The 13,978-nt window shown below is 36.5% G+C and overlaps 2 long non-coding RNA genes across 2 annotated transcripts; one reads left to right on the top strand and one right to left on the bottom strand.

Annotated features, from left to right (window-relative positions):
* Positions 1–2,319: 2,319 nt before the first annotated feature.
* Positions 2,320–3,787, bottom strand: LOC113674055 (uncharacterized). Its single transcript, XR_003446490.2, has 2 exons — positions 3,460–3,787; positions 2,320–2,615 (listed from the first exon to the last, which is right to left on the bottom strand). It is a non-coding gene; the product is annotated as an uncharacterized LOC113674055 (long non-coding RNA).
* Positions 3,788–10,273: 6,486 nt separating this feature from the next.
* On the top strand, positions 10,274–11,626 carry LOC113674003 (uncharacterized). Its single transcript, XR_003446483.2, has 2 exons — positions 10,274–10,482; positions 11,051–11,626. It is a non-coding gene; the product is annotated as an uncharacterized LOC113674003 (long non-coding RNA).
* The last annotated feature ends 2,352 nt before the right edge of the window (positions 11,627–13,978 follow it).

Raw genomic sequence — 13,978 nt, 5'->3', positions numbered from 1 at the left:
ACGTCTTTTAGAGTACCATTACTAGTACCTCTCCATACGCCCCTGTCTGCGTGAAGAAGAGAGACCTTGTGGAGGACAATGAACAGACAATGCAAAAGTGCTGTTCATAACACAACAGTAGCGGAAGGTAAAACCCCCAACTGCAGATGTCATGCATAGAACCTCTTATTAAACTTATAAAGTTCGAGGTCCGTGAAGTGAATTTCAGACCCATCGATCAAATTGTAGCGCGCGCTCATAACCGTGAGTCAATCAGTTGTTAGCTGCTTTCAACACGTGACTTTAAAAACAGATATCTTAACTCTCTTTTTGCCATGAAAGTTGGCAAAAAAGTTTGGCAGTAAAAACAGATTTGTGGTTAAAAGACCTTACGGATAGAGCTCAGCCCAAACATGTAATGCTTGGATTTTAATAAGATACTTATTAGGTATTGTTATAACGATGATGGAAATCACAACGATATACTTCAAGGTTGGCACTGTAATGGCCAGTCAGGGCAGGAACATAGGCTTGGAAAGGAGAGATGCCGGCTGAATGTTTAATTTTGAGTTTCGCTTTTGCTACTTCTTCTCGTGAACCTTATTATAAAACAACAAAATTCCATGAAACCTTGACAAGGACGCATCCAAACCAGTCGCAAGACACTTTAATCTCCGTAATCATTCTGAGCAACATTAGGCAGTCTGCGGCCTTTCCGGCCCTACATCTAGGCATTTCGGAAGTCCCCTGAAATCTCGAACAAAAGTTCATCTTTCAAATCGGCACTCTTATTCCCACGCTATCAAAGAACGCTTTTATTCAACTAGTATTCTTATTGTTTCTCGTTTCCATGTTTTCACCGATAGCGTAACTTCATTTTCTACATATAAACACAAACAGAACCAACAATTCTTTCATTCGCTCTGACGAGGGGCTAAAGCTTGAAACGTCAGCTTAGAAACTCTTTACGGTGACCAATTCACATCATCAACTCGGTTCATGAGAAAACCAAATTATCTTCCCGTTCAATTGGAAACTCAGACAAAATGTATTAGGGCAAACACTTAATAAACGGATCAATATCAAAACCACCTATTCCATCGAAGTAGAGACTAAACATCTGAGGATGTTTTTGGGGGTTGAATCTAATCTAATTCCTCTAAAGGTAAAATGCAGATGCCAAATTAACATTAAAAGCTACAGTAGTTCTATTAATAGAGTCAATGCATGTGCGAAATCGATAAAAGAGCGTTATTTGGAAAGAGAGTTCTAAGAAATTTAATAATAAAAAAGTTTCAATATCGTTTCAATCTGTTTCTTCACCTTTTTCCTTAACTAACAAGCCCCGGCCGCGACTTACCTCGATGCTTAATTCTAGTAATCAGTAGTCCAGTGTATTGAACCCAGGCGGCCGAAAATTGATTAATAGACCACTTAAAATCCATGAACCTGCTCAGAAAAAATAAAATAAATAACTAAGTAGTTTGATAAAATTTTTGAGGCTTTTGTTCGTTATAGCTACATATATCTCGGTATTTAAGCACTATTACAGAAGGAACATGTGTTAACACAAGCTGTCTCTCAATTTCTTTCGATCTCTCTTTTTTTTTGTTACTCAGCCTGTATTATTACAAGTATGATTACCGGAAAGTCGGCAATATCTGTGTGTTTTTCAAATTTTCGTTGGGCGATCCACGATTCCTATATAAGGGAAGAATGATTAAGTGAGTTCCCGGACAACAACAAGAAGCTAGGCGCGCGATGCAAAGTGGGTAATTCAAGTCCTTCAATCATCCTAAAGCTTCTTTCATGTTCATACACAGTGGTGTGTGTCTTGATTGTTACTGCAAGGCTAGTTATATTTGTAGCGTTACTAATCCGTATACCCTACACCATAGTTCAAACTTTCTGCGAATGTGAAATCGTTATTAAACTTGATGTTCAAGTATAGCTTCTAGATACCTGAATTTTCATGTTATAATATTATATCAACAGCTCCACATACCTTGTCTAATAATTGACAAAGACCACGGATTCCGAATCTGACGTAACTGCAATGCGAGATACTAATTTGTATATAAAACCTAATGTTACTCAGAGGGTTAAACATGACCGTCTCTGTCTCTGTCACCCGACAAACAACAAATGGCATACTATGCCATTTGTTGAAATGATTTTAGAGTGAGGAAAACAAATTATCGCTCAACATGAAATTAGTGGAGTACGTGATCGATAGTGGCCAAATAAGCTTCGAGATAAAGCTGGTTTTCCACTATCAAATAAAAAATTTCAAGACTGTGCATCAGAACTCAAGTAACTCCATCACACTGCAACATCATATTTACATTTTACCCGTTACTTTATTCCTTTCTGCCATCAATTGCTTTATTCTACATCACAAGTATTTGGTACGTGTTCTAATGCTAAAAGGTTTAAAACTAGATCCATTTGAAGCTTTTTTTCCTCTTTACAGCAGCATTCATTTGGTTCTGTCAATAGAGGAATCAGCGCGTTTGCAAGTTGAGCGTTAAGTTTCCAGTATAGTCAAGCTAATGTTCATGATGTTCTTCTCGCTTTGCAGCTCGTGGGCAGACAGTCGCGGCTATGGAACACAATTGCTGAAGTCGATTTGCGGTCTAGAAATAAAATAGAAAAGAGAGTTGATGAAATGAAATTAATTAACTACAATTTGTCGTTGAGTGTCTAAAAGTCTTACCGGATACAAAAAGCGTATAGCACTTTAGTTTGAATTCACTTTACGATGAGAATTTCCCTCAAGAGCTTGTAAATCTAGGCAATTATTTTGTTGGGTAACTTAGTGATCCAGACAACCACTGAAAGTCTGAACATTGACATACTTTGCTGTTTCTAAGCCTCCCTTCAAGAGGTGTTTTTTTTTTTGAGCAACCGAAATCCCTCGAGCGAAGCAAATGTTGGTCTCTCATTTACTGGATCTACCGAATAAATAAACCAATTTCGCATTAGACGTTTTCGTGTACTTTTCGAGTGAGGAGAAACAGGGCATAAAACTAAAGTTTTTAATTTAACCTAGTCTAAGCTCATCTTAATTGCCTCAAAAAAAAGTGTTTTAACACATTGACGGCAAATAAAAGCTTGGTACAATGTATAAGCTATTAGTAACTACAAACATATGGTGTTTATGGCAAACGGAATCGATAAGATCAACTATTTTTAGGTCGTATGAAACTACCAAAAAACAGAAATGGTCCGTGTGGTGAAAGTTTACCAGAGTGGGAAAACATTGATGAGGTTTGACTAAACCGAAAAACTGCGAAATAGGATATAATTCGAGCCGATCGAAATGGTATTGCGCATTTAAAATTTTAAAATGTTCCTTGGATCTCCTCAAAATGTACTAAAATAAACGATAAAAATGAAAACTTCGAAAATTACAACTCAAATCACTGTTTTGTGAAGAAGTCAGATTATGTCCTTTTGTATCACGAGATGACTCGTTACCTCCACACAGCTTTCAAATTGCCGTTTTCCTCCCATGCCTCCCATTCCAGCATTAAACGCTTGGCTCTGATGACAAAACAACGACGAAATCAGAGCAACAACAAAGAAAGAGAAGAACACTTTTGAATTCATCTTCAGTTATATGTTCCTAGAGAATACAAAGGAGTGCAGCTCTATGCGAGAGGTTTTACTTCAGACGAATGTGTAAAGCTTCTTACTAGAGCCATCGGTTTTTATAATGAAATTAGACACTCTCCAGCCGGAATTCGTGCCCTGAAAATTGAAAACACGAGATTTGCTAGATAATGAAATCAACCACGTATATACTAACTTACGTTTGGACAAAAATGGTCAAATTAATAGAATTTATTCTTTATCTCATCTTTGCTTCCTTCTCCACTTCCTCACTCGCAGTGAGAAACTAATCATTTTTATTGCTCTAAATTTCATTAGCACTGTGGTATTATCGCACTGGAAACTTCCCTTAGATCTCAAGGGTACATCCCTGTCAACACTTCTCTAACATAAATTTTTCTACGCACTGTTCATTTGTTGGAGGATGTCGTTATTCAGTTTAGAATCATCCTATCAACAGCGGTATCAGACCAGTTCATCCCCAAGAGGGCGTTTTTTTTTTAACCGCTGATTTTATCACTCGAAGAAAGCTAACTGTTCGAAATTAATCTAAATGAAAGTTTTATTATCTTTCCATTTGTTGCGTCCATCTACACTAAGCCTTCCGTTTGGGGAAATTAAAACGATATTTACACTTCATGTGAAATAAGTCGGCCTTAAGTGCTTTGGTGGTTTTTTATGTGCATTGTGGAATTCACTTAGCAAATACTCTTGATCACTAATTTACTTTAATTGTTATAGCAATGGTTACCTCACTGTATCACTTCATTGAGGCTTGACTCTGCAGAATTTTTCAGATCACGCTGCTGATACAGTCAATCCCTTTCTTGGGAATTGTGAGAGAGAATACAATCATTTAAACGATACCTTTCATTGTCAATGCACCTACAATGCATTTTAGCATAAAAAAAGAAAATAGATAAACTGAAACGTGGTAGTATGTATTGATTTTTAGAAAATACCATTGTTTCTTCTTCTTCTTTCGAAAGAGGAATCAACAAAACTGTGACTAAATTTTGTAGTGTCCATGTGTGTAGATATGATCTCAAAATCTTTGTGCAAAACATACCTAAATTCAAACATTTCCATTTCGACCAAGAAACTACTCAAAAATATATCTTTCATTTGATTTGTTTTTGCTTCCTGAGGGACAAATTAAAGGTTTAAAGGTAGAGAATTCCGCTTTCCATCCTACACATTATTATGCCTTAAGGAATTATTGACGGAATTGGTCTTTGGGTAAGGAAAGCTTCTTCTGCTCTCGAATAACTTTTCACGAAAGTTGTGTGCTTACGGAATAAAATTATCTAGACATGATGGCACCGAATAATACACACAAAAAAATTACCTGAAAATTAAATAAATCATTTTTAAATTATCATAGCCTCCGATTTGTCCCGCTGCGAAACTCTAGTAGGGGACTTTTCGATTAACGTAAAAATCACTTGCGTACATTCTTCATTCTTCTCCGAGGCTAGAAGCAAATTTTTAAAAAAAATCACCGTTAGCTATAATTTTAAAGTATGTTCCAATGTTAAAAAATATAAAAGAAAACTTCTCGATCTCAATTGGCATTTTTCCAGTTTTCAGCGGTCATTAAAATGCTCATTAAAGTTACCTTTCTTGACAATGGACATAATCTTCCACACGAAAACAAATATGCAGACAGGTTATCTTAATCATGTACTTGAAATGCACTACAAGTGAGACAAAGCGTTATCAATTATAATCTGCCCGTGAGGCTCAGTGATTCCTGTAGATCTGAGGATAAATACAAAATTCATCACCTCCTTCAACGAGCTTTTGTTCGTGTTATTGCAGGGCATATGATTTCCACAGTTACAAAGCAAAAGTGACAACGGAGTTTTGCGTGATTAACATTCGTAAAGTAATATCCGAATATTATGGCTGATATTCACCGATAACAGTTAATGAAAACTTCGTTGTTTCAAAGAATTTGTAACCAATGCTTTTAAGAAGAATTGGAAAAAAAAAGTTTTCATTTCTTGCCCTATGGAACCCTAACGGTGTTACGAAATTTCGAGACAAAAATATAGCTACAGGGGAACAAAAAGAGAAGCAAAAAAAGAAACAAAGCGTTTAATTGCCTTAAAGTTATAAAAGAAAGATAGTAAAAATTTTGTAAGTACCGCCAACAAAAGACCACTAGCTTTTAGACGAGCGCAGCTTAGTCACTTCTGAGGTTATTACTTTTGATACCAGATGTCACTCTCTCGTGAGATGAGCGGAGGAATCGATTACAATACCAAAACATCGGCACTGATTTATCCGATTTCCGCGCCTCTTTTCTACACTTCCAAAACATGCAGTGAATACCAACCCTCTCTTTGATGGTATATAGTGGCCACAGTCACAATGGCGGAAGCCATAACAACAAAATTTTACGCAAGCACAAGGGTTGCACTGACAAACTTATTCGAAATGATGTTTAGATTTCATTTTAGAAATTTGGAGACTTAGAAGTTGTCGTAATCATGCAACGCGAAAATTTTCCTAACAATACTTGTTACCAAGGCTCCAAAGGGGAACTGTGACTTCACGGAGTCGCATAGCACCAGACCCCACTCTGTGCGTTGAATTAATTCAAGTAACACGTGGGAAATCCGGCAGAGAAGAATAGGTACAACGAGTTCTGCTTACTCTTCATTTTAAATATCATTCGAAAAGTTCACACATGGAAAATGATTTTTTAAGAGCTGTTTTGTGAGGGTCTTTTACGGCTAACGGTCAAAATTTTGGCCATTTTACGGCTACCGGTTGATGTGATTCCATTGTTGCCTTTACGGTTAACTTTTTTACGGGTATCGGCTAATTTTTGTCGACTTTTACGCCTAACGGCTAACTTTTTCAGCTGTATTTCGGCTGCCGGTTAACCTATTGAGACCGTCTTTTGTTTCTGTAGGGATAAGAGAATTTTTGATAGGGATTTTGGTATTTGTAAAATAATCATTGCTTTTATACGCCTTTTGAAATAGGAATTTCGTTTAGCCGTAATTCCACACTTACAAAGATTGGGAAACGGGTAGAACTGCTAACAGATTTCGGTCAGTCTTTTATCGTTGTTTCTTCAATATGATACTCTACTCCAGTTTTCAATTCTACAAATCACCTTAAACAGTTTTGATCTTCACCATGACCTCTCGATATATCCAATGCTGAGCGATAAAGAGAACAAAACAAAAAGTATGCTTATGAAAAAAAAATCAAGATGAAGCATGCAGTATAAAACCTCCACAAAGTATGTTTTAAAAACAGTTTTCTGATGCAGAATTTGTCATTATTCAAAAAAAAAAGGAAACTAGGGCCATACGGTATAATGTTTTAGAATATGACCAAAACACTTTAAAACTCGAAGCCTCCAGCTTGTAGAACAGAAGTAAAGTGTTGATATTGTGATGTTGGTCCCTTATTTTCATGCCTTCTTTTTACAGGATTTTCTAAGCTCTACATAACAAATTCATGGATTGATTATTTTATTTTCCAACAATCACTAAGAGTTGAGTTAAAAAAAAAAAAGAAAAAAAAGAAGGCAGTCACGAACACGATATAAATAATTCTAGCTGTTCTTTGCACTTTTGAAGCGTTCCATTGTAAAAATTATCACCAGTTCTTGAAATTGACATATATCACATCAGAGAGGTTTCTCTTCGCTACCGGAGATGAATTTTTAGAAGCATTGACCCTTGGCTAATGTAAGACGTTTCTTATCTTCTTGGACTTTAAAACGCATTTTAAGAACTGAATGACTACTACTTCAGTTTATCGATGGCATCTCTCTGTTTTGCGCCCTCACTTTTTACCGTGACATTTAGTCATGAAATTAAGCGGAAACGAGATTTTTATCTGAAATCCAGAATATCACAGTCTTTTTTCTGAGAAACACACAGTTAATTTCTGACTGGTCACGAAAGCTTTTCTTTTCAAGAAACTACTTTTTTCCGGATGTAAAAGAGAGAATCAGCAGTTTCAAACAATAAATCATTCCAAATGAAAAAAAAAAATAAATAAAAAGCTAGTTATTGAGGGAAGATAATTAAGCCTCCAAAACTGCATAACAACCCTTCCTGCTACTTAGCTTCATACGTATTATATTCAGGATCATTTGATTTTTCCCTGAAGCCATCTTTGAAACGGGTTTTCATATTCAAGTTCACTGAACTTGAACATGATTTGATTTGAAATCGAATTCGATCTGTTTGATCAACGCAGAAATAGAAAACCAAGTTGGAATTCTTAGATACTCTCGTCCATTCTCTAAAGAGACAAGAGTTATGTATATACCAGCTCCTCAAATGACTCTCAAAGTGAATTTAGCACAAATGCTTCCTATTTTTCGGTGAATAAACTACAAAAATAAAAAGGCTTGGTATAAATCATGCATATATTATCCAAGATGTTCAAAATTTGTGCTGTGGAGGCAAAAGATCGTTACCAAGTTTTTGCACAATCGGATGATATTGTCATCTAGGATTCTCTCTCTTTTTCGATTTACCAGTGCCTTTCGGTGTTTTTTGTAAACGCATCTGTATGTGTCCCATTTGGACATGAGGTGTTATATTGATGATACGCCAAGACCATGCAAGGCTTTAAATCAACATCAAAAATCTTATCTGAAAGACGAAGCACCAAGAAATGGTAAACCTTTATATGCACCCAATAAGTGCTGAAAAGAAAGCGCTTGAAACTGCTTTTCATCACTTCAGCTCGTTAAAGAAGCCCTATTCTGAAAGATACCCAGCTGTCGAATTGTCACATTGAATTGAATTAGAATCAGAATTGAATAATAAACGCCAATACCGTTCGATCTTAACTTGACTCAGGTTGTCAAGTATGAGGGGCGATCTTTCCTTCGATCAAACTAAAATTTCATTCCTGGACTAGAAAAAAACAGTTAAGTCGCAGCGATGATACTAATAATAAAAAATAGTTCTATGTTTATTGATTCTCGAACATAGAAGAAAAATAATAAAGGAAGGTTTGTCTCATTTCCTATCATTAACTTTTTGGTCGACGAAGGGTTGAATAATCAGCGAAAAACAATTTTTATGTGCTTATATACAGAAGTTTTTTTTTAACAGTACTAGATATAAAGCCATTCTTTCACTTTTAGCTTCCAAAGACAGGTACAAATGGACAATCGTCAATAAAAAAAACTTAAATGTAAAATTTATGAGGCTTGTGTTGTGGTCTCCATCGATAAAATACCCATGATCCTTGGAATAAAATCTCTCAGAAACTACCCCTCCACCTCCCCCAATATCAGACACTGTGATATTTCATGCGACTTAGTATAAAGAAAGAACCAGAGAATGGAAAAACATCCAAAACGATCATATCAAGCCAATATGAATTTTACTGGTTATTTTCGTAGGCTTGATTTTTTTTTCCATTAAGATGGCATTAAACCTACACAAAAGTATAAACAATGGTCACCTCCCACCTTTTACTATTCATCCACAAGGTTAACCACGTATTATATTAGAAAATAGTGTTTAGTGAGGAAACAGCTCTTTTTTTACCACCTTTTCCATTAATTTAATCCCAAAGTGTATCTTGTTTTAAAAACTAATGAGTGGTGGGAAATTCTACACTCTTTCAGCTGAACATCTTTAATGATAATTTGTGTCCAGATTCAACATTTCCGCTGCGCAGTAACAAAAGGAATCTGTTTTACCACCAATGGCTTTCAAATGGGGCGCAAAGCTTTGAATTACTCAATAATGAAGCCATTTGGTTAAAGTTTGGCGCTAGTACACTCCTAATAAGTATTTTCGTCAAAACCTCTGCGCAGTAACAAAAGGAATCTGTTTTAATACCAATGGCTTTCAAATGGAGAAGCAAAATTACTCAATAATGAACCCATTCAGTTAAAATTTGGCGCCAGTACACTCCCAATAACTCTGTTCGTCAAAAACGCTTTGTAGTAACAAAAGGAATCTGTTTTACCACCGATGGCTTCCAAATGGGGCACAAGGCCTTGAATTACTTAATGATGCACCCTTCAGCTAAAGTTTGGCGCCAGTACACTCCCAATACGTCTGTTCGTCAAATACGCTTTGTAGTAACAAAACGAATCTGTTTTACCACCGATGGCTTCCAAATGGGGCACTAGGCCTTGAACTACTTAATGATGCACCCACTCAGTTAAAGTTTGGCACCAGAATACTCCCGACAAGACCGTTCGTCAAAACCGAAGAAAGAAACGTTGACTAGTTTTCACCACTCCAAAGGCATTTTCCCCACATGTTCAAGAAGATGTGTTTCCAAACTCATTCTTCTTGCTTTGTTTAATAAAACTGAGATCATTTTCCCTGTGGTCTTGTATGGTAAATGTTTAAAACATGAAACGCGATCACAACTGACACTCAACAACAGTCTAAGCACAGATTTAATTCAATTTAATTATTACCCTTAGGTATTGTTGTTCCTGTCATTAAATGGGCTTAGTGGTCCAAAACGATAGCAAGCCAACACATATCAGAGTTTAAAAGACGCCCATGAAATATTGCTCTACAATAGCGTATATTAATCGCTAATTTTCGAGTAGGGTTGTTCTCAAAGACCGCAGTAATGGCCTGGTTATTGTTTCGTCCATTAAGTACCCGTATGAACATTACAGGTGAAAAAATATTATGTTCTGTCACGAATATAAATACTACCATTTAGTCCGTAGTTTCACTGCCCTTAATCTCCTTAGCAGCGTGCTCGGTAGAAGTTCAAAAAATGAACTTTAAAATTATTTCGGTATTTCTTTATCTATCGGTGGTTCTGAGCATAGTGGTGCAAAATAATGCGTTTATTCCCCCCGGTGCAGAAAATGGCAATAATTTTAGAAGACGGGCTGCCGATATTTCTGGCTGCAAAAAGGTGAGATTTTTTTTTCTATTGCAAATACTTTTTGTTATTTTTCAAGTATACTTGTAATTGCTAATCATGGCCGAATCTCTAATGGTTCGTTTGCTAGTTTTTTAAGGTTAAATGCAATTCATTTGACAAAACAAGAACACAGAAAATTGAAAGTTCCTACTAACAGATCGTAATTGGTACAAACTGTTTAGACTTTTAGAACAGTTCTGATTAACTTAAGGCTTTCAGGTATACTAAAGTGCTCACAGTCTCTTCCGTGAAGACATCTAGAACGCCAAAGCTAAGCCATCATCTCCGTTATAAAATGTTCCAGTATCAACATTTGAATAAAACATGAATTAAGTAAATCTACAATTGTTCATGTATTTCGATTTTCCCTATAAATATTCTCTTTCAGTCATTATCTGGAAAAATTGGCCTTATTTCAAGATATTTAATTTACATTTAGGATGTATAAATAGTTCAAAAAGATTTTCAAGATTTTCAAGCTAACCATTTGCTTAAAGGCTCAATTAGTTGACCATTGACTAATCAATTTATTCATTTATTTGTGAAATTTGTTGAAAAGCAACAAGCTGTCATCAAATCTTTCTGTGAGCAAGTGCTTCCCTGCCCAGGTGAACGTAAACTCAAGGAAGAACTCGACTTCAAGAAGACTGCGGACTATCATCAGTAACTGCTGACACCGATACCAGATTGAGAATCAAGGAATGGTCTTTAAAATACTGCGTTATAAAATAAAAATGGTTATAGTAAGAAAAAAAATAAACTTGTAGTCGATGTTTGCTTACATGGCAAAAAATGCCCTATCGTTCATTGATTTCCCTCTTACGCGCAAGATCTCGGTTGCAATCAGACCCTGAACGCCATCAAAAGCCAAAGGTGAAATTACCTCTGACTTTTGTTGCTATAGACAAAATAGCTTATAGACGAGCGCAACTTTGTCACTTCTGAGGTTATTGCTTTTGATTGATTACCAACCGGGTGATATTGTCATCTAGGATTCTCTCCCTTTTTGGATTTACCAGTGCCTTTCAGTGTTTTTTGTAAACGCGTCAGCACGTGTCCCATTTGGACCTGAGGTGTTATATTGATGATACATTAAGACCGTGCAATGTTTTAAATTAACATTAAAAATCTTATCTGGAAGACGAAGCACCAACAAATGCGAAACCTTTATATGCGCCTAATGAGTGCTGAAAAGAAAGCGCTTGAAACTGCTTTTCATCTTTTCAGCTCGTTAAAGAAGCCATATTCTGAGAGATACCCAGCTGTCACATTTTTATTATTATTATTATTATTATTATTATTATTATTCATCGTTCAATGCTAACCAAAAAATTGGTACACCTACAAGGACTACATGCCTTCCTATTTGGAAATAATTGGATGGAAAAAGTTGGCTGTCAAAATCAGAATTGAATAATAAACGCCAATGCCGTTAGATCTTAACTTGACTCAGGTTTCCAAGTATGAGGGGCGATCTTTCCTTTGATCAAATTAAAATTTCATTCATAGACTAGGAAAAATCAGTCAAGTCGCAGTGACGATACTAATAATAAAAAAGATAGTTCTATGTTTATTGATTCTCGAACAGAGAAGAAAAATCGTATTCCAAACTTAGCGCAGACATGAGGCCATTGGAGTTTGCTTGTTGAAGGAAGGTTTGTCTCACTTCCTATCATTAATTTTTTGGTCGACGAAGGGCTGAATAATCAGGGAAAAACATTTTTATGTGCTTATGTACAGAAGTTTTCGGGCATTATGCCCAAAAGAAGGAAGTTTTTCTACACCACTCTTTCCAGTCCTACACACCACACTGTTTCTAGAAGGAAAGAGAAAGGAGAAAAGAAGTTGACTGAGAATGAATCAACTAAAATCGAATTTTAATTTATAACCTGTTTTGCTCATTTTTTATTGTATTACTTTGTACAACTAACTTTCGAAAATCACTGTCGCGAAAACAATGGAAGAAAAACCAGAAACACGCTCTTCTCCTGTGTTGATTCAGAATTTTGTGCGTTAAAAATCTTACCTCACTCTTAGTTTCCAAAGACAGGTACAAATGGACAGGAGGCCATCACTTGGAGCCTTCAACGGCTCCGTATTTTTGTCACGGCGTTTTCACAGACAAGTATATTTTTAGTTTGAATTTACCGCGAACTAGGACCCCCCACGATCACGAGAGCACATCGATCAATCAAGATTAGCGCCTTGTTAATTTCTAACTTTACTCGTTAATATATCGAAAGAAAAACAGCTGAGAGATGCAAGGCTTCGATAGTTCGAGTGCAGATTCGTGTGAAAAGAGGCGTCCCAAGCTCACGTCTCGATGAAAAGCAAACGACTAATTCATGAAAGTGTCACATGTTGTGTGACTCGGTGTTAACTTACGGGAGGAACCGTTAAGAATTTGAACATGTATTAGGAATAGCATGGGGAACGAAATATGGTGAATTTACAACGATAAATATTTCGAAATATGAACATTTTACACGTAAAATCAATAGAATTTAATCACATCTTTTGTGTCAGTTGTGGTTCCCGGCGTTCTCTGCCGTTTTAAGCTTGCTTTGCCGTCACTGTTATTCCTGTTCTACAACGGTCGAAATCGAAGTGCGCAGCGTTTACTTCGTCTTATAACAGGAATAACAGTGAGCTTGGGACACTTGTGGTGTGAATATTTTGAAAATACCTCGGGAAGTAGCAGTTCCGAGGAAAGTTTTAGTGAAGATGAACCTGACTCTTGACTGTTCAGTGATCAAAGCGATAATAGGCAATAGATTTGACAAGATCGTAGCCCAATTCGAAAAAGCAGTATTATCTTGCGATCTAGAAAAACGCTCTTCATTTTATTGCACCCGCTTCGGTTCAATCCTGTGTCGCAAAATTTCCTCTGAGGACTGTGTGGATGAAGATTATTGAGATGAAGACAACTCGCACACAGCTTGCTCACGCAATTTCTTGTTTCCGCGCTCTCCATCACCGCTGGCATTTCACCTCTTCATCGTCTTGAATTTGGTTTCTTTTCATGAAATTTTCTTTAGAGGAGCCAGAATCAGAAGAAGGATGACCTTTTATATCCACAAAAATTAAAAAATAAATAAATACAAATAAAAATACAACGATGATCTGCACTCCTGCCAATTTTTTCCGCAAGTGTGAACAATTTGCAAAGGATAGTGGGATATATAAGGAAAGGAAGAATTGGAATACTGGAATACAGCAAAAGAAAGGCGGAATTTGCGTACTTTTGATATGAATACGTCCCCGCATAGGGCCGCCATTTTTTTCTTCTCGTTTCAGGGATCGTATGACCCAAGTGAGCTCGAGTAGCCTATTTTCCGCGAAAAGATAGTCTAAAAATAAACCGTTCTATGAAAACGCCGTGACATAGGCTCAGTATGGGAGTTGAAGGCTCCAAGTGATGGGCTCCTAACTTAAATGTAAAACTTATGAGGCTTGGGTTGTGGTCTTCATCGATAAAATACCCATG

This window comes from Pocillopora damicornis, chromosome 3 (genome assembly GCF_964200805.1).
Source record: "Pocillopora damicornis chromosome 3, jaPocDami1.2, whole genome shotgun sequence".
Lineage (NCBI taxonomy): Eukaryota > Metazoa > Cnidaria > Anthozoa > Scleractinia > Pocilloporidae > Pocillopora > Pocillopora damicornis.
The sequence above is the reverse complement of the archived record's forward strand: the minus strand, read 5'-3'. Positions and strand labels throughout refer to the sequence as shown.